Here is a 21742-nt window from a genome sequence, read left to right on the forward strand (position 1 = left end):
AAATAATGAAATAATAAAATATTTTAATTAAAGGATATAGAAAAACGCAAACACAAAGTAGAAGCTGGTATAGCTGTATTAATCAACCAATGGCCAGTCAATTGGCAAGGTAGACTTTAAGGTAAGAAACATCACTAGAAATAAGGAGAGACTTTCATAATAATAAAAGGGTCAAGTGTCAAGAAATATACAAACATTATAAATTTGTATGCACTTAATTACATAGTTACAAAATATATAACACAAAACTTGACAGAACAGAAAGCAGCAATAAATCCAAAATCCTACTGGAACATTTAAACATGCATTTATCATTAACTAACAGAACAACCTGACAAGAAATTCAGTGAGGACATAAAGGACTTGAAGAACATGATTAATAAATTTGACCGATTGTTCTATGTGGAACACTGCATCCAAAAATGACAGACTCTCTATTCTTTTGAAATGCACATTGAATATTTAACTAAACTGAACATATTCTGGTCCAGAAAGCAAACAGTGAAATCATTTGAAACATGTTATCTGTCAGCAAAATTAAGCCATAAACAGTAACAAAAGATAGGTCAAAAATCCCCAAATGTTTAAAAATTTTAAAGATTTCTAAATAACTTATGGGTCAAAGAAGACATCAGAATGGAAACTGGTAAATATTTTGAAGTGAATGATAAGAGGTTTGGTTTCCAGTAAGGGTGGAGTAACCTGCATTAGATTAACCCTCTCATAGATGAAAATTGTAAAGTCTGGCCAAAACACTAACAACCTCTAGGCAATAATAGCAACAAAAACAAATAACTATTTTTTTACAACTGACTATTTTTAATTAGTCATATCACAATCAAATTACTTAAAACCAGGGAAAAGAAAAAATGAAAAGCTTTCAATTAAAAAAAAAAGGAGACTTTATATACAGAGGAAATGAGATAAAGCTAACAGCAGATTTCATAGTGGAAACAATGGAAATTGGAAGACACTGGAGTGAATTTTTTTTGTTGTTTCCATTTATTTTTATTTTTTAAAATTAATTAATTTATTTTTATTCAGTTACAATTGTCTGCATTTTCTCCCCTTAAGTGCTGAAAAAATCTGTCAATGTAGAATTCTTTACTCAGCAAAAATGAAAATATTTGCAGACATACAAAAGCTGAGAGAATTAATCATGATCAGATTTGTACTACAATAAATGTTATGTGACATTCTTCAGGCAGAAGGAAAACTATTCTAGTTGGAAATCTGGATGTATACAAAAGAATGAAGTGCACCAGAAAACATAACAATGTGTAAACTGAGGATTTTTCTTATTATTGAAGTTTTTGTGAAAGAAAGACAGTAACAATGTATTATGAGCTTTATAACATATGTAGAAGAAAAATTGTGTGACCGCAACAGCACAGGGACCAGAAGGGAAGAAATAAAACAATCTTTTTAAAATATATATATTTATTGATTATGCTATTACAGTTGTCCCATTTCCCCCCCTTCACTCCACTCCATCCTGCCCATCCCCTCCCTCCCACATTCTCCCCACTATAGTTCATGTCCATGGTTCATACATAAAATTTCTTTGGCTTCTACATTTCCTATACTATTCTTACCCTCCCCCTGTCTATTTTCTACCTACCATTTATGCTACTTATTCTCTGTACATTTCCCCCCTCTCTCCCCCTCCCACTCCCCTGTTGATAACCCTTCATGTGATCTCCATTTCTCTGGTCGTGTTCCTGTTCTCGTTGTTTGCCTAGTTTGCTCCTGTTTTTGTTTTAGGTGTGGTTGTTAATAACCATGAGTTTGCTGTCATTTATACTGTTCCTATTTTTGATCTTCTTTTTCTTAGGTAAATCCCTTTAACACTTCATATAATAAGTGCTTGGTAGCTTTATGCAGTGGCAGTATTGTAGCCAATGAGGTTTATCCGAGGCATGATTATTGCTAATTGAAAACTTTTCCCAATAAGGGCTTAGTGATGATGAACTTCTTTAACTTGACCTTATCTGAGAAGCACTTTATCTTCCCTTCCATTCTAAATGATAGCTTTGCTGGATAGAGTCATCTTGGATGTAGGTCCTTGCCTTTCATGACTTGGAATACTTCCTGCCAGTCCCTTCTTGCCTGTAAGGTCTCTTTTGAGAAATCAGCTGACAGTCTTATGGGAACTCCTTTGTAGGTAACTGTGTCCTTATCTCTTGCTGCTTGTAAGATTCTCTCCTTCTGTTTCATCTTGGCTAATGTAATTATGATGTGCCTTGTTGTGTTCCTCCTTGGGTCCAGCTTCTTTGGGACTCTCTGAGCTTCCTGGACTTCCTGGAAGTCTATTTCCTTTGCCAGACTGGGGAAGTTCTTCATTATTTGTTCAAATAAGTTTTCAATTTTTTGTTCTTCCTCTTCTCCTTCTGGGCACCCCTATAATTTGGATGTTGGAACATTTAAAGATGTCCTGGAGGTTCCTAAGCCTCTCCTCATTTTTCCGAATTCTTGTTTCTTCATTCTGTTCTGGTTGGATGTTTCTTTCTTCCTTCTGGGCCACACCATTGATTTCCTTCACATCACTATTGGTTCCCTGTACTTTTTCCTTTGTTTCCCTTAGCATAGGCTTCATTTTTCCATCTAGTTTTCAAACAAATTCAACCAATTCTGTGAGCATCTTAATAACCAGTGTTTTGAACTGTGCATCCGATAGGCTGGCTAGTTCTTTGTTGCTTAGTTGTATTTTTTTCTGGGGCTTTGATCTGTTGTTTCATTTGGGCCATTTTTTTTTTTTTTTGTCTTTGTGAGCCTGTTATGTAAACGGGTGGAGCCTTAGGTGTTCACCAGGGTGGAGTAATGCTGGTCACTGCGCTGTGACGCTGTATGTGGGAAAGGGGCCGAGAGGGAGCAAAGGCACTTTCTCCACTCTCTGCCAGATTTCAGTCACTCCCTCTGCTACCCACAATCATATTGGTCCCCTCTGTTGCTGATTCCCGGGTGGGTGGGCTTTTGCATGCTCTAGGCCCCTGTGGGTCTCTCCAACAAACTCTCCTGTGAGGTTGGGAGTTTCTCCTGCTGCCACCTCAACCCCCATGGGTGTTTTCAATCAGAGGTTTGAGGCTTTATTTCCCTGAGCTGGAGCCCTGAGTTGTGTGGTCTGTTTCATTCCCCTGCCGTTCTTCCCGGTTTATCTATGCGCGAATGTGGGGCTGCAGGGTCTGCCAGCCACCACCTTGTGGGGACTGCTAGCCACAGCCTGGCCTGCCCTGTTCCACAATCTACCACCTCCCTGGGTCCGCCAGCCGCCGCCCCGCTGGGAGTCCTCTCTGCCCCAGCTGCCCTTCTCCACCCCTCCTAGCGGTGTGGATGAATGTTTATTCTTTATCTCCTTGGTTGTTGGACTTCCATACAGTTTGATTTTCTGTCAGTTCTGGTTGTTTTTTGTTTTTAAATTGTCCTTCTTTTGGTTGTGCGAGGAGGCACACTATGTCTACCTATGCCTCCATCTTGGCCGGAAGCCCTGAAATAAAACAATATTTTGAAAGGCTCTTAAACTATATATAAAATGCTTCATAGTATCATTTGAAGGCAGATCACAATACTTATAAGTTGTATACTATAAACTCTAAAGCAACCATTAAAATAACATGACAAAGAGTTGTAGCTAATAAACAATGAAAGTTAAAAACACAGTCAATTAATGCAAAATAAGGAAGAAAAAGAGGGAAAGGGAATAAAATACAGATGGACAAATAGAAAACATGTAGTGAGATAATAAAGTCCAGTCATATCAATAATCATATTTAATGGCTTAAACACCTCAATTTAAAGGCACAGATCATGATCTTAGAGGGAAAGATTTTAGTTTTTGCCCATTGAGTATGATGTTGGCTGTAGGTTTTTCACATATGGCCTTTATTATGTTGAGGTAGGCTCCCTCTAATCTCATTTTGCTGAGTGTTTTTATGGTAAAAGGGTGCTGTACATTTTCAAATGCTTTTTCTGCATCTATTGACATGATCATGTGATTTTTGTCTTTCCTTTTGTTTATGTGATGTATTACAATTATTGATTTGCAAATACCATCCTTGCATCCCTGTGATGAATCCATTTGATCATGGTGTATGATCTTTTTAATGAATTGCTGGATGTGGTTTGGCAATATTTTGTTGAAGATTTTAGTGTCTATGTTCATCAGTGATATTGGCCTGTAGTTTTCTTTCTTTGTTGTGTCTTTGTCTAATTTGGGGATTAGGTTAATGCTAACCTCATAAAAAGATTTTGGTAGTTTTCCCTTTTCTTGGATTTTTTGGAATAGTCTGAGAAAGAAAGAGTTTAGCTCTTCCTTAAATGTTTTGTAAAATTCTCCTGTGAAACCATCTGGTCCAGGGCTTTTGTGTGCCAGGAGTTTTTTGATTACTGCTTCAATTTCATCAGCTGTTATCAGTTCGCTTAGGCTCTCTGCTTCTTCTTGATTTACTTTTGGAAGATTATATTTTTCTAAAAATTTTTCCATTTCACCCAGGTTTTCAATTTTTTTTGGCATATAGTTGTTCATAGTAATTTCTAACAATCATTTGTATTTCTGTGGTATCTGTTGTAATTTCTCCTCCTTCACTTCTGGTTTTATTTATTCGGGTCCTCTCTCTTTTTCTCTTGATGAATGTGGTTGAAGGCTTGTGAATTTTGTTTATCTTTTCATCTTATCTTTAGCCTGCACTCTGGGAGAGACCTAAGAGCACAATTTAGCCCAAATCAAAAAACCTAGCTGAACATTTCTTTCTCATTTGGGCCTCATCCTAAACATTGGCAAAGACTTAGCAGCTCACCCCAGCAAGACTTTTTAATCCACATTCTAGTAATAGAGTTTTCAAAAAAGCTTCTCAAGGATGTCTTTATTTCCAGGCTTCAACAGAGCCAAGTTACTTCACTGTCTTAGGTGGCTTGGTAAACCTGGAGGTCACGACTAATAGGAAAGACAAGGTGATTCCTCCACAAGAGTTCTCCTGTCTGGTGCAGCATTCCATCAGGACGGGGTTGAAGGTCAAGACCCAGGGTCTAGACATGAGCTGAAATAAAACAGTGGTAAAAGTTTCTTCCACTGCTGGGAAATGCTGCTGTGTCTCAAATTCTTTCATCTTATAGTTGAGCTACTTAGGCAATAAGTTTAAGTTTCTTAAAAAAAACCTCACAGACAACAGTATGGTGATTACAAGAGGGAAGAGGGATTTGGAGGAGGTAGAAGAGGGTTAAAGGAGGGATAAATGGTGACGGAAGGAGACTTGACGTGGGGCAGTAAAGAATACAGTGTACAAATCATGTGTTGTAGACTTATACACCTGAAACCTATATAATTTTATTAACCAATGTCACCCTAATAAATTCAATTAAAAAGTAAAAATTAAATATATTACAAAAAGATTAGGTTTCTTAGGAAAAAAGACAAATAAAAGGGAATAACTGTGGGGTAATTAGTGGGGGCATAGCAGAGAGGAGCTTGTGACCCTAGGAAGGACAGGAAAATGTTTATAATGATCAGAATAGAGACAGGTGTTGGAGTGCCAGAAATGTGTGAGTTGGCAAGAATAAAAAGAAGAGAAAAGAGTTGGCTATGGGGGGAGAGAAACAGAGAAGCAGAGAAGTGGAGGGACGGAAAGGTAGAAGTGCGCCAGGGGAGTTCCTGGGGCCTGCATACACTGACCTACATTAGCATTCTTGCCTTCCGATCAGCAAGAAGTGAGAATAATTCAACTGCTGAGAAACTTCACACTAGGCTCCCAAGGAAAGAATTACCCCTCTTTGACCAAATGATCTGAGCCTATTCCTGCTCTTTATTACACCATGCCTATACATGGAAGAACCCTGGAGGCAGAAAAGGAGGAAGTAAGTTATGTAATAACGTGGGTGTTCCAAGGAAAGTGAAGCATAGGGATATTATATAACCTACCCATGGCTAGTCACCCAATAGTGGTATTACTGGGATTTTAGGTGTTCAGATTCCAAAAATAATTATCATCATAAATCACCAAAATGCATGAGGTTCTTAAGAGGTCTTTTCCAAAGCATACTCCATTCTGACTGCCATTCCCACTAAATCTACCATTGAAGACTCATTCCAGTAAGATTTGAGACAAAGAACTCCTCCCTAAGCACCTATGGTTTAGGACAATGGTTCTCAAACTTCAATGTGCACAAAAGTCAAATGGTTGGGGGACAATAATAAAGCAAATTTCAGGCCCTAAGTAGGATCAAGTCTTGGGACGGGGGTGAGAGGCAGCCCAGCTCAGTAATTTTTCCTGTGGCAGCATGGGTTGAAGTGTGGGTGGGGGTCAAGTATTGGAAGTTGGGTGGCTTTTTTTCTCAGTTGCCATGGCAATGTATTAGTTTATTTTGTGTTAAATATTTTATTGTCCTATTACAATTGTCCTAATTTTTCTTCCTTTGCTCTCTTCTACCCAGCCGACTCCAACTCCCACAGTCAATCCCCACTCTGTTGTCTATGTCCATGAGTTATTCATACATGTTCCTTGAATAGTCCCTTCCCCTCCTTCCCATCCTTATCCCCATCCCCCTCTCCTCTGGTTGCTGTCAGCCACGCCTCTGGTTCTATTTTGCTCATTTGTTTGTTTTGTTCATCAGGTTGCTCTTATAGTTGAGATCATATGGTATTTGTCTTTCACTGCCCATTATTTCACTTAGCATAATATTCTCCAGTTCCATCCGTCCTGTTGCAAAAGGTAGGAGTTTCTTCCTTCTTTCTTCTTTCTGCTGAGTAGTATTCCATTGTATAAATGTATCACAATTTTTTGATCCACTCATTTATTGATGGGCACTTGGGCTGTTTCCACAACTTGGCTATTGTAAATAACACTGCTATGAACCTAGGGCTGCATACGTTCTTTTGAATTGATGTTTCATGACTTTTAGGATATAATCCAAACAGTGACACTGCCAGGTCAAAAGGCAGTTCCATTTTTAGTTTTTTGAGGAAATTCATACTGTTTTCCATAGTGGCTGCACCAGATTGCCACCAACAATATACTAGGGTTCCCTTTTTTCAACAACCTCACCAGCACTTGTTTGTAGATTTGTTTGTGATGGCCATTCTGACCGGTGTGAGGTACTATTTCATTGTGGTTTTAATTTGATCTCTCTGATGACTAGTGATGTTGAGCATCCTTTCATATGTCTCTGGGACATACTTGTATATCCTCCTTGGAGAAGTGCCTGTTCAGGCAAGTGTCCTTTGCTTATTTTTTAATTGGATTGTTTGTCTTCCTGGTGTTGAGTCATATAAGTTCTTTATACATTTCAGAGATCAGTCCTTGTCTCAGGCAACCCTTGTATGGGCAAATATGTTCTCCCATATAATTGGTTCCCTTTTCATCAGGCTGATGTTTTCTTTAGCCATGCAGAAGCTTTTAAATTTGATGTAGTCTCATTTGTTTGTTTTTCCTTAATTCCCTTGACCTAAGAGATATATTGGCAAAAATATTGCTGTGTGGGATATCTGAAATTTTACTACCTATGTTCTCCTCTGGGATTTTTAAGGTGTCATGACTTATATTTAAGTCTTTTTTCCATCTTGAGTTTATTATGGTATATGGTGTAAGTTGGAGGTGGAGTTTCATTTTTTTTGCATATAGCTGTCCAGATGTCCCAACACCATTTGTTGAAGAGGCTATTTTTACTCCATTTTATGCTCCTTCACCCTTTGTCAAATATTAATTGACCATAGAGGCATGGATTTATTTCTTGAGCTCTCTATTCTATTCTATTGATCTATGTGCCTGTTCTTATGCCAGTACCAGAATGTTCTGATTACAGTGGCCTTGTGATATACTTTGATGTTAGCTATTGTGATCCATCCTACTTTGTTCTTCTTTCTCAAGATTTTTGAGGCTATTGAGAGTAATTTTTTGTTTCATATAAATTTTTGAAATATTTTTCCTAGACCTGTGAAATATGCCATTGGTATTGCAATAGGAAATGCATTGAAACTATAGATTGCTTTGAGTAGTAAGGACATTTTGATGATATTAATTTTTCCAATTCATAAACATGGTATAACTTCCATTTATTTGTGTTTTCCTTAATTTCTTTCTTCAGTGTTGTGTAGTTTTCTTAGTATAGATCTTTTACCTCCTTGGTTAAGTTTACTCCTAGGTACGTTATTTTTCTTGTTGCTACAGTAAATGGGAATTTTTTCCTAGTTTCTCTTTCTGGTATTTCATTGTTGATATACAAAAACACCTTCAGTTTCTGAATATTGACTTTCTATCCTGCTATATTGCCACGTTCAATTATTAGGTCAAATAGATTTTGGGTGGAGACTATAGGGTTTTCTATGTACACTATCATGTCCTCTGCAAACAATGACAGTTTTACTCTCTCCTTTCCAATTTGGAAGCCTTTTATTTCTTTTAATTGTCTGATCACTGTACCTAGAACTTCTTTTTAAAATTTTTTTATTGTTATTTAATTACAGTTGTCTGCCTTTTCTCCCCATCCCTCCACCCCATGCCAGCTGAATCCATCTCCCTCTCCTGCCTCCACCCTCCCCCTTGATTTTGTCCATGTGTCCTTTATAGTAGTTCCTGTAATCCCCTCTCCCCACTGTCCCCTCCCCACTCCCCTCTGGCTATTGTCAGATCGTTCTTAACTTCAGTGTCTCTGGTTATATTTTGTTTGCTTTTTTCTTCTGTTGATTATGTTCCAGTTAAAGGTGAGATCATATGGTATTTGTCCCTCACCATCTGGCTTATTTCACTTAGCATAATGCTCTCCAGTTCCATCCATGCTGTTGCAAAGGGTATAAGCTCCTTCTCTCTCTGCTGCATAGAATTCCATTGTGTAAATGTACCACAGTTTTTTGATCCACTCATTTGCTGGTGGGCACTTAGGTTGCTTCCAGTACTTGGCTATTGTAAATTGTGCTGCTATGAACATTGGGGTACATAGGTTCTTTTGGATTGGTGTTTCAGGGCTCTTAGGGTATAATCCCAGCAGCGGAATTGCTGGGTCAAAGGGCAGTTCCATTTTTAGTTTTCTGAGGAAATTCCATGCTGTTTTCCACAGTGGCCTCACCAGTCTGCATTCCCACCAACAGTGCACTAGGGTTCCCTTTTCCCCGCATCCACTCCAACATTTGTTTGTTGAATTGTTTATGTTGGCCACTCTGACCAGTGTGAGATGGTACCTCATTGTGGCTTTAATTTGTATCTCTCTGATGGCTAGTGATGCTGAGCATCTTTTCATACATCTCTGGGCCCTCTGAATGTCTTCCTTGGAGAAGTATCTGTTCAAGTCCTTTGCCCATTTTTAAATTGGGTTGTTTGTCTTCCTGGAGTGGAGTCGTGTGAGTTCTTTATATGTTTTGGAGATCAGGCCCTTGTCTGAGGTATCATTGGCAAATATGTTTTCCCATACTGTTGGTTCTTTTTTTATTTTAATGCTGTTTTCTTTAGCCATGCAGAAGCTTTTTATTTTAATGAGGTCACATTTGTTTATTCTTTCCTTTATGTCCCTTGCTTTAGGGGACGTGTCTGTGAGGATGTTGCTGCATGGAATGTCTGAGATTATCCTGCCAATGTTTTCCTCTAGGACTTTTATGGTGTTATGACTTATATTTAAGTCTTTTATCCACATTGAATTCATTTTTGTGCATGGTATAAGTTGCTAATCAAGTTTCATTTTTTTGCATGTAGCTGCCCAGATCTCCCAACACCATTTCTTGAAGAGGCTATTTTTGCTCCATTTTATGCTCCTGCCTCCTTTGTCAAATATTAATTGACCGTAAAGACTTGGGTTTATTTCTGGGCTCTCTGTTCTGTTCCATTGGTCTATGTGCCTGTTTTTATGCCAGTACCAGGCTGTTTTGATTACAGTGGCCTTGTAATACAGTTTGATATCAGGTATTGTGATCCCTCCTGCTTTTTTATTCTTTCTCAAAATTGCTGCAGCTATTTGGGGTCATTTATGGTTCCATATAAATTTCTGAAATGTTTGTTCTATGTCTGTGAAATATGTTATAGGTAATTTAATAGGGATTGCATTGACTCTATAAATCGCTTTGGGTAGTATGGCCTTTTTGATGATGTTAATTCTTCCAATCCATGAGCATGGTACATGCTTCCATTTGTTTGTGTCTTCCTTAATTTCTTTCTTCAGTGTTGTGTAGTTTTCTGAGTACAGGTCTTTTACCTCCTTGGTTAGGTTTATTCCTAGGTACTTTATTTTTCTTGTTGCTATATCAAATGGGATTTTTTTTCCTGATTTCTGTTTCTGCAGTTTCATTGTTGGTATACAGGAATGCCTTTGATTTCTGAGTATTGACTTTGTATCCTGCTGTTTTGCCAAATTCACTTATTAGGTCAAGTAGTTTTTTGGTGGAGTCTATAGGATTTTCCATGTACACTATCATGTCATCTGCAAACAGTGACAGTTTCATTTCTTCCTTTCCAATTTGGATGCCCTTTATTTCTTTTTCTTGTCTGATTGCTGTGGCTAGAACTTCCAGTACTATGTTGAATAGGAGTGGTGAGAGAGGGCATCCTTGTCTTGTTCCTGACCTTAGTGGGAAAGCTCTAAGTTTTTGTCCATTGAGTATGATGTTGGCTGTAGGTGTCTCATATATGGCCTTTATTATGTTGAGGAATGCTCCCTCTATTCCCACTTTGCTGAGTGTTTTTATCACAAATGGGTGTTGTACCTTATCAAATGCTTTTCCCACATCTATTGATATGATCATGTGATTTTTGTCTTTGCTGTTGTTTATGTGATGTATTATGTTTATTGATTTGCAAATATTGTACCATCCTTGCATCCCTGGGATGAATCCCATTTGATCATGGTGTATGATCTTTTCAATGTATTGCTGGATGTAGTTTGCCAATATTTTGTTGAGAATTTTAGCGTCTATGTTCATCAGCGATATTGGCCTGAAGTTTGCTTTCTTTGTTGTGTCTTCATCTGGTTTTGGGATTAGGATGATGCTGGCTTCATAAAAAGAGTTTGGGAGTCTTCCATCATTTTGGATTTCTTCGAATAGTCTGTGAAGGATAGGGGTTAGCTCTTCCTTAAGTGCTTTGTAGAATTCTCCTGTGAAACCATCTGGCCCAGGGCTTTTGTGTGTTGGGAGTTTTTTGATGACTGCTTCAATTTCGTCTGCTGTTATTGGTCTGTTCAGGTTTTCTGCTTCTTCATTCAGTTTTGGAAGATTATATTTTTCTAGAAATGTGTCCATTTCACCTAGGTTTTCAAATTTCTTGGCATACAGTTCTTGCATAGTAATTTCTTACAATCCTTTGTATTTCTGTGGTATCAGTTGTAATCTCTCCTCTTTCATTTCTAATTGTGTTTATTTGGATCCTCTCCCTTTTTTTCTTGACGAGCCTACTTAAAGGCTTGTCGATTTTGTTTATCTTTTCAACGAACCAGCTCCTGGATTCATTGATCCTAGAATTGTGCTTTTAGTCTCTATGTCATTTAACTCTGCTCTGATCTTGGTTATTTCTTTCCATCTACTTGCTCTGGGCTGTCTTTGTTGTTGTTTCTCGAGTTCTTGTAGGCGTAGGGTTAGGTTGTTTATTTGAAATGTTTCTATCTTTTTAAGATAGGCCTGTATTGCTATGAACTTCCCTCTCAGGACTGCCTTTGCTGTGTCCCATAGGTTTTGGGTTGTTGTGAGTTCATTTTCATTTGTTTCTAGAAACTCTTTGATTTCTTCCCTAATCTCATTCTTGACCCATTCATTGTTTAATAGCATGCTATTCAGTCTCCATGAGTTTGAGTGTTTTGGGTTTTTTCCTTTGGGGTTGGTTTCTAGTTTCAGTCCCTTGTGGTCAGAGAAAATGTTTGATATGATTTCAATTTTCTTGAATTTGTTGAGGTTTGCTTTGTGTCCTATCATGTGGATCTTTGAAAATGTCCCATGTACACTTGAAAAGAATGTGTATTTTGCTTCTTTGGGATGAAAAACTCTATATATATCAGTTAATTCCATTTCATCTAGGGTATTGTTCAGTGACACAATATCCTTGTTGATACTTTGTTTGGAGGATCTGTCCATTTTTGACAGTGGGGTGTTAAAGTCCCCTACTATAATTGTGTTGCTGTCAATATCTTTCTTGAAGTCCTCCAAATTTTTCTTTATGTATTTGGGTGCTCCTATGTTGGGTGCATGTATATTTACAATGTTTATGTCTTCTTGGTGGATTTTTCCTTTGAGTAGTATGAAGCGACCTTCTGGGTCTCTCTTTATGTCCCTTCTTTTAAAGTCTGTTTTGTCTGATATGAGTATTGCCACCATGGCTTTTTTTTCCTGTCCGTTTGCTTGGAAAATTTGTTTCCAGCCCTTCACTTTCAGTCTGTGTAGGTCTTTTGTCCTGAGATGGGTCTCTTGTAGGCAGCATATGTGTGGGTCATGTTTTCTTATCCATTCAGCTATTCTATGTCTTTTGATTGGAGCATTTAATTCATTTACGTTTAAGGTTATTATTGATAGGTAGTTATTCATTGCCATTTTTTCATGCCTGTGTTCCTCTCTCTTTCTCTTTTCCTTCCTTTCCTTAAAGCAGACCCTTTAGCATCTCTTGCAGAGCTGGTTTGGTGGAAGTGTATTCTTTTAGACTTCTTTCGTCTGGGAAGCTCTTTATTTGGCCGTCTATCTTGATTGAGAGCCTTGCTGGGTAAAGTAGCCTTGGTTGTAGGCTTCTGGTTCTCATTACCTGGAATATTTTTTGCCATTCTCTTCTTGCTTGGAGCATTTCAATTGAGAAGTCAGCTGCTGACCTTATTGGGGCTCCCTTGTAAGTTACTTCCTTCTTCTCCCTTGCTGCCTTTAAGATCCTCTCTTTGTCTTGGAATTTTGCCATTTTAATTATGATGTGTCTTGCAGTGGGCCTCTTTGGGTTCCTCTTGCTTGGGACTTTCTAGGTTTCCTGGATTTGTGTGACCTTTTCTCTCCTCAGATTAGGGAAATTTTCCATCATTACTTTTTCAAACAGGTTTTCTATCCCTTGCTCCTCTTCTTCTCCTTCTGGTATCCCTACTATACAGATATTATTACATTTCATGTTGTCTTGCATTTCCTCTAATCCCTCTTCATTCTTTCTGAGCCTCTTTTCCTTTTCTTGCTCTTTCTGGGTGTTTTCTTCTACTTTGTCCTCCAGCTCGCTGATCCGATACTCTGCTTCATCAAGTCTGCTTTTCATTCCTTCTATTGTGTTTTTCAATTCAGAAATTGTGTTCTTCGTTTCCTCTTGGCCCTTGTTGATAGTTTCTATTTCCTTTTTCATGTTGATATAGTTTGCAGTGAGTTCATTGTAGTTTCCCTGTAGTTTCTGGTAGTTCTCTGTGAGCTCAGTGAGCTTCCTGATAACCATTGCTTTGAACTCAGTATCTGATAGTTGACTTGCCTCTATTTCATTTAGCGTTCTTTCTGAGGCTTCCTCCTTTCCTTTCATTTGGGGATTGTTTCTTTGTCTTCCCGTTGTTTGTGAGACTCTTCTTGTTAGCCTCTGCTTCTTAAATTGATCTGTTCTGACTCCCTAGGTTTATGGTATGAACTTCTATGGTAGAATGCCAGTGGGATTCAGTGGTGCCATCTCCTTAATCTCCTCAGCTCACTGGTCTTGGGCTGACGTTTATGGGTCTTACAGTGTCTAACATGGTCTTTTCAGCGCTCCAGGATTTATTGTCTCACCATGTGACCTTTCAATGTCCTCTATCTTTGGTCTCCGATATTCATATATGCTGGAATACCGTTGGCTGTTCGCTCTGTGCCTTAGATCAGGTGTTTCACTATTGCGGAAGGGAAGTGGACTCTGCTCCCACCTATCTCGCTGCCATCTTCCTGGCTTTGTTCTGTGGCTAGAACTTCTAATACTATGTTGAATGGAAGTGGTGAAAGTGGATATCCTTGTCTTGTTCCTGATCTTAGTGGGAAAGCTTTTAACTTTTGCCATTGAGTATGATGTTGGCTGTAGGTTTCTTGCATATGGCCTTTACTATGTTGAGGTATGCTACCTCTACTCCCATTTTACTGAGTGTTTTTATCATAAATGGGTGCTGTGCATTTTCAAATGCTTTTTCCGCATCTATTGATATGATTATGTGATTTTTGTCTTTCCTTTTGTTTATGTGATGTATTACATTTATTGACTTGTGAATATTGTACCATCCTTGCATCCCTGTGATGAATCCCACTTGGTCATGGTGTATGATCCTTTTAATGGATTGCTGGATGTGGTTTGCTGATTTTTTGTTGAGGATTTTAGTGTCTATGTTCATCAGTGATATTGGCCTGCAGTTTTCTTTCTTTGTTGTGTCTTTATCTGGTTTTGGAATTAGGATGATGCTGGCTTCATAAAAAGATTTTAGGAGTTTTCCCTCTTCTTAGATATTTTGGAATAGTTTGTGAAGGATAGGGGTTAGCTCTTCCCTAAGTGGTTGATAAAATTCTCCTGTGAAGCCATCTAGTCCAGGGCTTTTGTGTGCCAGGAGTTATTTGATTACTGTTTCAGTTTCACCAGCTGTTATCAGCTTAATCAGGCTTTCTGCTCCTTCTTAATTAGGTTTGGAAGCTTTTATGTTTTTAGAAATTTGTCCATTTCACCCAAGTTGTTCCATTTCTTGGCATATAGTTGTTCATAGTAATTTCAATAATCCTTTGCATTTCTATGGTATCAGTTATAACTTCTCTTTCGTTTCTGATTTTATTTATTTGTGTCCTCTCTTTTTGAGGGGGGAGGGAGGAGTCTGGTTAATGGTTTGTTGACGTTCTTTGTCTTTTCAAAGAACCAATTCCTGGCTTTATTGATCCTTTAAATTGTTATTTTAGTCTCTATGTCATTTAATTCTGCTCTGATCTTCATTATTTTTTTCCTTCTATTTGCTCAGGACTTTGTTTCTCTTCCCCTAGTTTTTGGAGATATAGGGTAGGTTGTTTATTTGAGATTTTTCTATCTTTTTTAGGTAGGCCTGTATTGCTTTGAACTTCTCTCTCAGGACTGCCTATGCTGTGTCCCATAGGTTTTGGACTGTTGTGTGTTCATTTTCATTTGTTTCCATATACTTTTTTATTTCTTCCTTAATCTCATTGTTAACCCATTCATTATTTAATAGCATATTATTCAGTCTCTATGTATTGGAATGGTTTTGAGTTTTTTCCTTGAGGTTGGTTTCCAGTTTCAAGCCCTTGTGATTTGAGAAGATGTTTGATATGATATCAATTTTTTCGAATTTGTTGAGGCTTGTTTCATGTCCTATCATGTAGTCTGTCTTTAAAAATGTTCCATGTGCATTTGAAAAGAATGTATGTTTTGCTTCTTTGGGATGAAAGGTTCTGTTATATCAATTAAGACCATTTGATCTAGAGTGTTGCTCAGTGTTGATTCTTTGCTTGGCAGATGTGTCCATTGTTGACACTGGGGTGTTAAAATCCCCTATGATGATTTTGTTCCTGTTAATATCTTTCTTGAAGTCCTCCAAGATTTTCCTTAAGTTTGGGTGCTCTTACGTTGGGTGGATATATACTTATAATGTTTATGTCTTCTTAATGGATTCTTCCATTATTATGGACACTTCTTAATGGACACTTCCATTATTATGAAGTGTCCTTCTGTGTCTCTTTTTATTGCCTTTGTTTTGAAGTCTATTTTGTCTGATGTAAGTATTGCTACCCCAGATTTTTTTTCATGTCCATTTTCTTTGAATACTTTGTCCATCCCTTTACTTTCAGTCTGTATAGATCTTTTGTTCTGAGGTGGGTCTCTTGTAGACAGCATATTTGTTGGTCATGTTTTCTTTCTTTTAAAAATATATATATTTTATTGATTGTGCTATTACAATTGTCCCATTTCCCCCCCTTTATTCCCCTCTACCCTGCACACCCCCTCCCACCTGCATTTCCCTCCTTTTGCTCATGTCCATGGGTCATACATATAAGTTCTTTGGCTTCTCCATTTCCTATACTATTCTTAACCTCCCCCTGTCTATTTTCTACCTACCATTTATGCTACTTATTCTCTGTACCTTTTCCCCCCTCTCCACCTTCCACTCTCCCTCTTATCCATTCAGCTACTGTATGTCTTTCAATTGGAGCATTTAATCCATTTACATTTAAGGTTATTATTGATAGGTTCTTATTCATTGCCATTTTTTCCCTTTGTTCATGTGTTCTCTCTCTCTCTCTCTCTCTCTCTCTCTCTCTCTCTCTTTCTTCATCTTCTTAAAGCAGTCCTTTTAGCATCTTTTAGAATGCTGGGTTGGTGGAGAAGCATTCTTTTAGCCTTTTTTTTTTTTTGGCCTGGGAAACTCCTAATTTTGCCTTCCATTTTAAATGAGAGCCTTGCTGACTAGAGTAGTCTTAGTTGCAGTCCTTTGCTTTTCATTACTTGGAATACCTCTTGCCCTTCCCTTCTGACTTGTAGTGTTTCTTTTGAGAAATCAACTGATAGCTTTAGCGGAGCTCCCTTGTATGTTACTAGCTGTTTCACCCTTGTTGCCTTTAAGATTCTCTCCTTGTCTTTAAATTTTACCATTTTAATTATGATATGTTTTGGAGTGGGCCTCTTTGGATTCATCTTGATTGGGACCCTCTGTGCTTCCTGAACTTGTGTGAATTTTTCCCTCATCAAGTTAGGGAAGTTTTTAGTCATTACTCTTTCAAACAGATTTTCTATCCCTTGCTCCTCCTCTTCTTCTATTATTCCTATGATGTGAATATTATTATGTTTCATGTTGTCCTGCAGCTCCCTTAAACTCTCTTTGTGCTTTTTGAGTCTTTTTGTCATTTTGTTGTTCTGTTTGGGATTTTTTTCCTGCCTTGTCCTCCAGCTCACTGGTTCAATCATCTGCTTCATTTAGCCTGCTTTTAATTCCTTCTAGTGTATTCTTCCTTTCAGTTATTTTATTTGTCATTTCCTCTTATTGATAGTTCTTATGGCTCTTATAAGTTCTTATAGTTCCATATGGCTCTTATTGATAGTTTCTATGTTCTTTTTCATGCTAATGTAGTCCCCAGTAAGTTCCTTGTAGCTTCCATAGAGTTACTTGTAGTTCTCACTGAGTTCCTTGGGCATCCTTGTAACCATCATTTTGAACTCATTGTCTGATAAATTGCTTGCCTCTATTTCATTTAGCACTCTTTATGGAGATTCCTCCTTTCCATTCAATTGGGGGTTATTTCTTTCTCTCCCCATTTTAGGTGACTGTTCTTCTTGGTTTCTGCATATTAGATTGATCTGCTTTGACTCCCTGTGTTCATGGTGTGAACTTCTGTGGTAGGAGATCTGTGGGACTCAGTAATGCAGTCTCCTTAATCTCCTGAGTTGGATGTTCTTGGGATACTGTTTATGTTTTTATACATGCTCTCTTGTTGTAACAGGGTTTTAGTTGTTTTTGGATTGTTCTTTGGTGGGCTCTTTCCTCTAGCTGGCTGTCTGAGAGTCATACTGTCCACCACATTTTGTATGCAGTTGTACAGATATAAGAAGAGGGTGCACAGTGGCGTTGGGATAGAGCTGGGCAACCTGATGCATGGATGGAGTTCCCCAGTCACTTGAATGCTCATGGGCTCCTGTAAAACGTGAGACCTTTACTACAGCTGCCTCATTTAGGATAAGTCACTTCATCTCTTTATTCTTCAGTTTCACAACCGAATTGTCTTGGGTGCCACACCTCTCTACCCACCTGCCAGAGTCTTCAAGTTTATCTAGAGGCTTTAATAGGGTTCAGTCACGTATATGGTCCAGATGGTCTCAATACAGTGTCACTCTCTCAAGGATGTGTCCTTGAAAATGTCTCCCACTGTGGGAATGGCTGCAATGTATTAGTTTCTGGGTTTTTTTTTATAACAAAGAATCATAAACTAAACAACCTAGAACAACAAAATTTTATTTTCTGAGAGTTCTAGAAGCTAGGGGTCCAAAATAAAGATGTCAGCAAGCCATATTCCCTCCAAAGACTCTGAGGAAGAATTCTTCTTTGCCTCTTATAACATCAAGTGGTTTCCAGAAATCCTTTTCATTCCTTGGTTTATAGTGCATCACTCCAATCTCTCTTTTCATCTTCACATGGCCTTCTACCCTGGTTACCTATTTCCAAATTTCCCTCTTCCTATGAGGACACCAGTCACACTGGACTTAAGATCCACCCCAACCCAGTATGACTGCCTTCTTAACTTGATTATATCTACAAAGACTCTATTCCAAAATAAGTTTACATTCACAGGTTCCAGCTGAACATGAATTGTGGGGGGAAACTATCAAATACAGTGCAGGCAATAATAGTAATTATAAATGATGTGAGCTCAGATGATTGCCTTTGATAGCTCTAAGGAGTGTTTGTATGGAAAAGATAAAATTAAAAGGAAACCCAGACACTCGAGTCAGGGAATCTCTATGGCAGCATTAAAAAAGTTGTGTTTCTTATAATCTTCCAAAACTGAAACAAGAAGCAGAAAGCCTGATTAAGCTGATAACAGCTGGTGAAATCAAAGCAGTAATCAAAAAACTCCCAGCACACAAAAAGCCCTGGACTACATGGCTTCACAGGAGAATTTTATCAACCACTTAGGGAAGAGCTAATCCCTATCCTTCACAAACTATTCCAAAATATCTAAGAAGAGGGAAAACTCCTAAAATCTTTTTATGAAGCCAGCATCATCCTAATTCCAAAACCAGATGAAGACACAACAAAGAAAGAAAACTGCAGGCCAATATCACTGATGAACATAGACACTAAAATCCTCAACAAAAAATCAGCAAACCACATCCAGCAATCCATTAAAAGGATCATACACCATGACCAAGTGGGATTCATCACAGGGATGCAAGGATGGTACAATATTCACAAGTCAATAAATGTAATACATCACATAAACAAAAGGAAAGACAAAAATCACATAATCATATCAATAGATGCGGAAAAAGCATTTGAAAATGCACAGCACCCATTTATGATAAAAACACTCAGCAAAATGGGAGTAGAGGTAGCATACCTCAACATAGTAAAGGCCATATGCAAGAAACCTACAGCCAACATCATACTCAATGGCAAAAGTTAAAAGCTTTCCCACTAAGATCAGGAACAAGACAAGGATATCCACTTTCACCACTTCCATTCAACATAGTATTAGAAGTTCTAGCCACAGTGATCAGACAATTAAAAGAAATAAAAAGGCTTCCAAATTCAAAAGGAGGAAGCAAAACTGTCATTGTTTGCAGATGACATGTTAGTGTACACAGAAAATCCTACAGACTCCACCAAAAAACTGCTCAACCTAATAAGTGAATCTGGCAAAACAGCAGGATAAAAGGTCAATATTCAGAAATCAAAGGCATTTTTGTACACCAACAATGAAATATCAGAAACAGAAATCAGGAAAAAAATCCCATTTGCTATAGCAACAAGAAAAATAAAGTACCTAGGAATAAACTTAACCAAGGAAGTAAAAGACCTATACTCAGAAAACTACACAACACTGAAGAAAGAAATTAAGGAAGACACAAATGGAAGCATGTACCATGCTCATGGATTGGAAGAATTAACATCATCTACCCAAAGCAATTTATAGATTCAACGTGATCCCCATTAAAGTACCAATGGCAAATTTCACAGATATAGAGCAGACACCTCAAAAATTTACATGGTACCATAAATGACCCCAAATAGCTGCTGCAATTTTGAGAAAGAAGAACAAAGTAGGAGGGATCACAATACCTGTTATCAAACTGTATTACAAGGCCACTGTAATCAAAACAGCCTGGTACTGGCATAAGAACAGACACATAGACCAATGGAACAGAACAGAGAGCCCAGAAATAAACCCAAGTCTCTATGGTCAATTAATATTTGACAAAGGAGGCAGGAGCATAAAATGGAGTAAAAATAGCCTCTTCAACAAATGGTGTTGGGAGAGCTGGACAGCTACGTGCAAAAAAATGAAACTCGATCACCAACTTACACCATACACAAAAATAAACTCAAGATTGATAACAGACTTAAATATAGGTCATGGCACCATAAAAGTCCTAGAGGAAAACATCAGCAGGAAAATCTCAGACATTCCACACAGCAACATCTTCATTGACATGTGCCCTAAAGCAAGGGACATAAAGGAAAGAATAAACAAATGGGACCTCATCAAAATAAAAAGCTTCTGCATGGCTAAAGAAAACATCAGCAAAATGAAAAGGGAACCAACTGTATGGGAAAGTGTATTTGCCAATGATATCTCAGACAAAGGTTTGATCTCCAAAATATATAAAGAACACACATGACTCCACTCCAGGAAGACAAACAATCCAAGGGAATAATGTGGGAAAAGTGTGTAGGGTTTTCAGGAACATGTGTAAAGTATACATGGACAAAACTAAAGGGGGGCTGGATCAAGGTTGGAAAGTGGGATGGCTGGGATGGGGGGTAGTGATGCGGGGAAAGTGGAGACAACTGTGCTTGAACAACAATAAAAAAATGTGAAAAAAAAATTTCCTCACACACACACACACACACAAAATAGGCAAAGGACCTGAACAGGCACTTCTCCAAGGAAGACATACAGAGGGCCCAGAGACATATGAAAGGATGCTCTACGTCACTAGCCATCAGAGAGATGCAAATTAAAACCACAATGAGATACCACTTCACACTGGTCAGAATGGCTATCATAAAAAAATCAACAAATAATAAGTGCTGGTGAGGTGAAGAAGAGGGAGCCTTAGTACATTGTTGGTGGGAATGCAGATTGGTGCCGCACTGTGGAAAATAGTATGGAATTTCCTCAAAAAACTAAAAATGGAACTGCCTTTTGACCAGGCAATTCCACTGCTGGGATTATACCCTAAGAATCCTGAAACACCAATTCAAAAGAACCCATACACACCAATGTTCATAGCAGCACAATTTACAATAGCCAAGTGCTGGAAGCAACCTAAGTGCCCATCAGCAAACGAGTGGATCAAAAAACTATGGTACATTTACACAATGGAATACTACACAGCAGGAAGGAGCGCCTATCCTTTGTGACAGAATGGATGGAACTGGAGAGCATTATGCTAAGTGAAATAAGCCAGGCAGTAAAAGACAAATACCGTATGATCTCACCTATAAGTGGAACCTAATCAACAAAACAAACAAGCAAGCAAAATTTAACCAGAGACAATGAAATAAAGAGCAAACTGACAGTAATCAGAGGGGCGGGGGAAGGGGAATAAAAGGGGATAGAAGGGGAAGGGTCATTAAGGAACATGTATAAAGGACCATGGACAAAGCCAAAGGGGGTAGGATTGAGGGTGGGAGGTCAGGTTGGGTGGTGTGGGGGAGAGTGGTGGGAGGACAATGGAGACAACTGTACTTGAACAGCAATAGAAAAAAGTTTCTGATTTCTTACAGCTATAGGGAAGGCATAGCTGAGGACCAAGGCTAAGGGCTGGGAGTACCAGCTATAGTGTTGCTGCTTCCATTAAGCCCAATCTCACCAGGGCTCATATTAAGATTTCTTATGTCACTGCACTGGGGCACTGTAAAGTATAAGATATACCCTAAGAAATGGGGCAGGGACATTTGGGCTGACATGAAAGTCTGAGAGCTTTGAACTACCAAATCCCCTTAATCCTTGGATAGTGCAAAGCAAACCCTCACTCCTTCTTCAAACACCTTACATGCAGCCTTCCAATAACGGTGGCTGGGAAATCGTATCATAGGACCCATGGCCACCCCCTCTTGTTACCTGCAGACCTAAAGAGAGTTCCATCCCCATGTAGTCCTGATAAAG

General features: G+C 38.4%; 1 non-coding gene across 1 annotated transcript; it reads left to right on the forward strand.

Annotated features, from left to right (window-relative positions):
* Positions 1-1872: 1872 nt before the first annotated feature.
* LOC112315245 (U4 spliceosomal RNA) lies at positions 1873-2006 on the forward strand. Its single transcript, XR_011651303.1, has one exon. It is a non-coding gene; the product is annotated as a U4 spliceosomal RNA (small nuclear RNA).
* The last annotated feature ends 19736 nt before the right edge of the window (positions 2007-21742 follow it).

The sequence above is a fragment of the Desmodus rotundus genome, chromosome 5 (genome assembly GCF_022682495.2).
Source record: "Desmodus rotundus isolate HL8 chromosome 5, HLdesRot8A.1, whole genome shotgun sequence".
In the NCBI taxonomy this organism is placed as follows: Eukaryota; Metazoa; Chordata; class Mammalia; order Chiroptera; family Phyllostomidae; genus Desmodus; species Desmodus rotundus.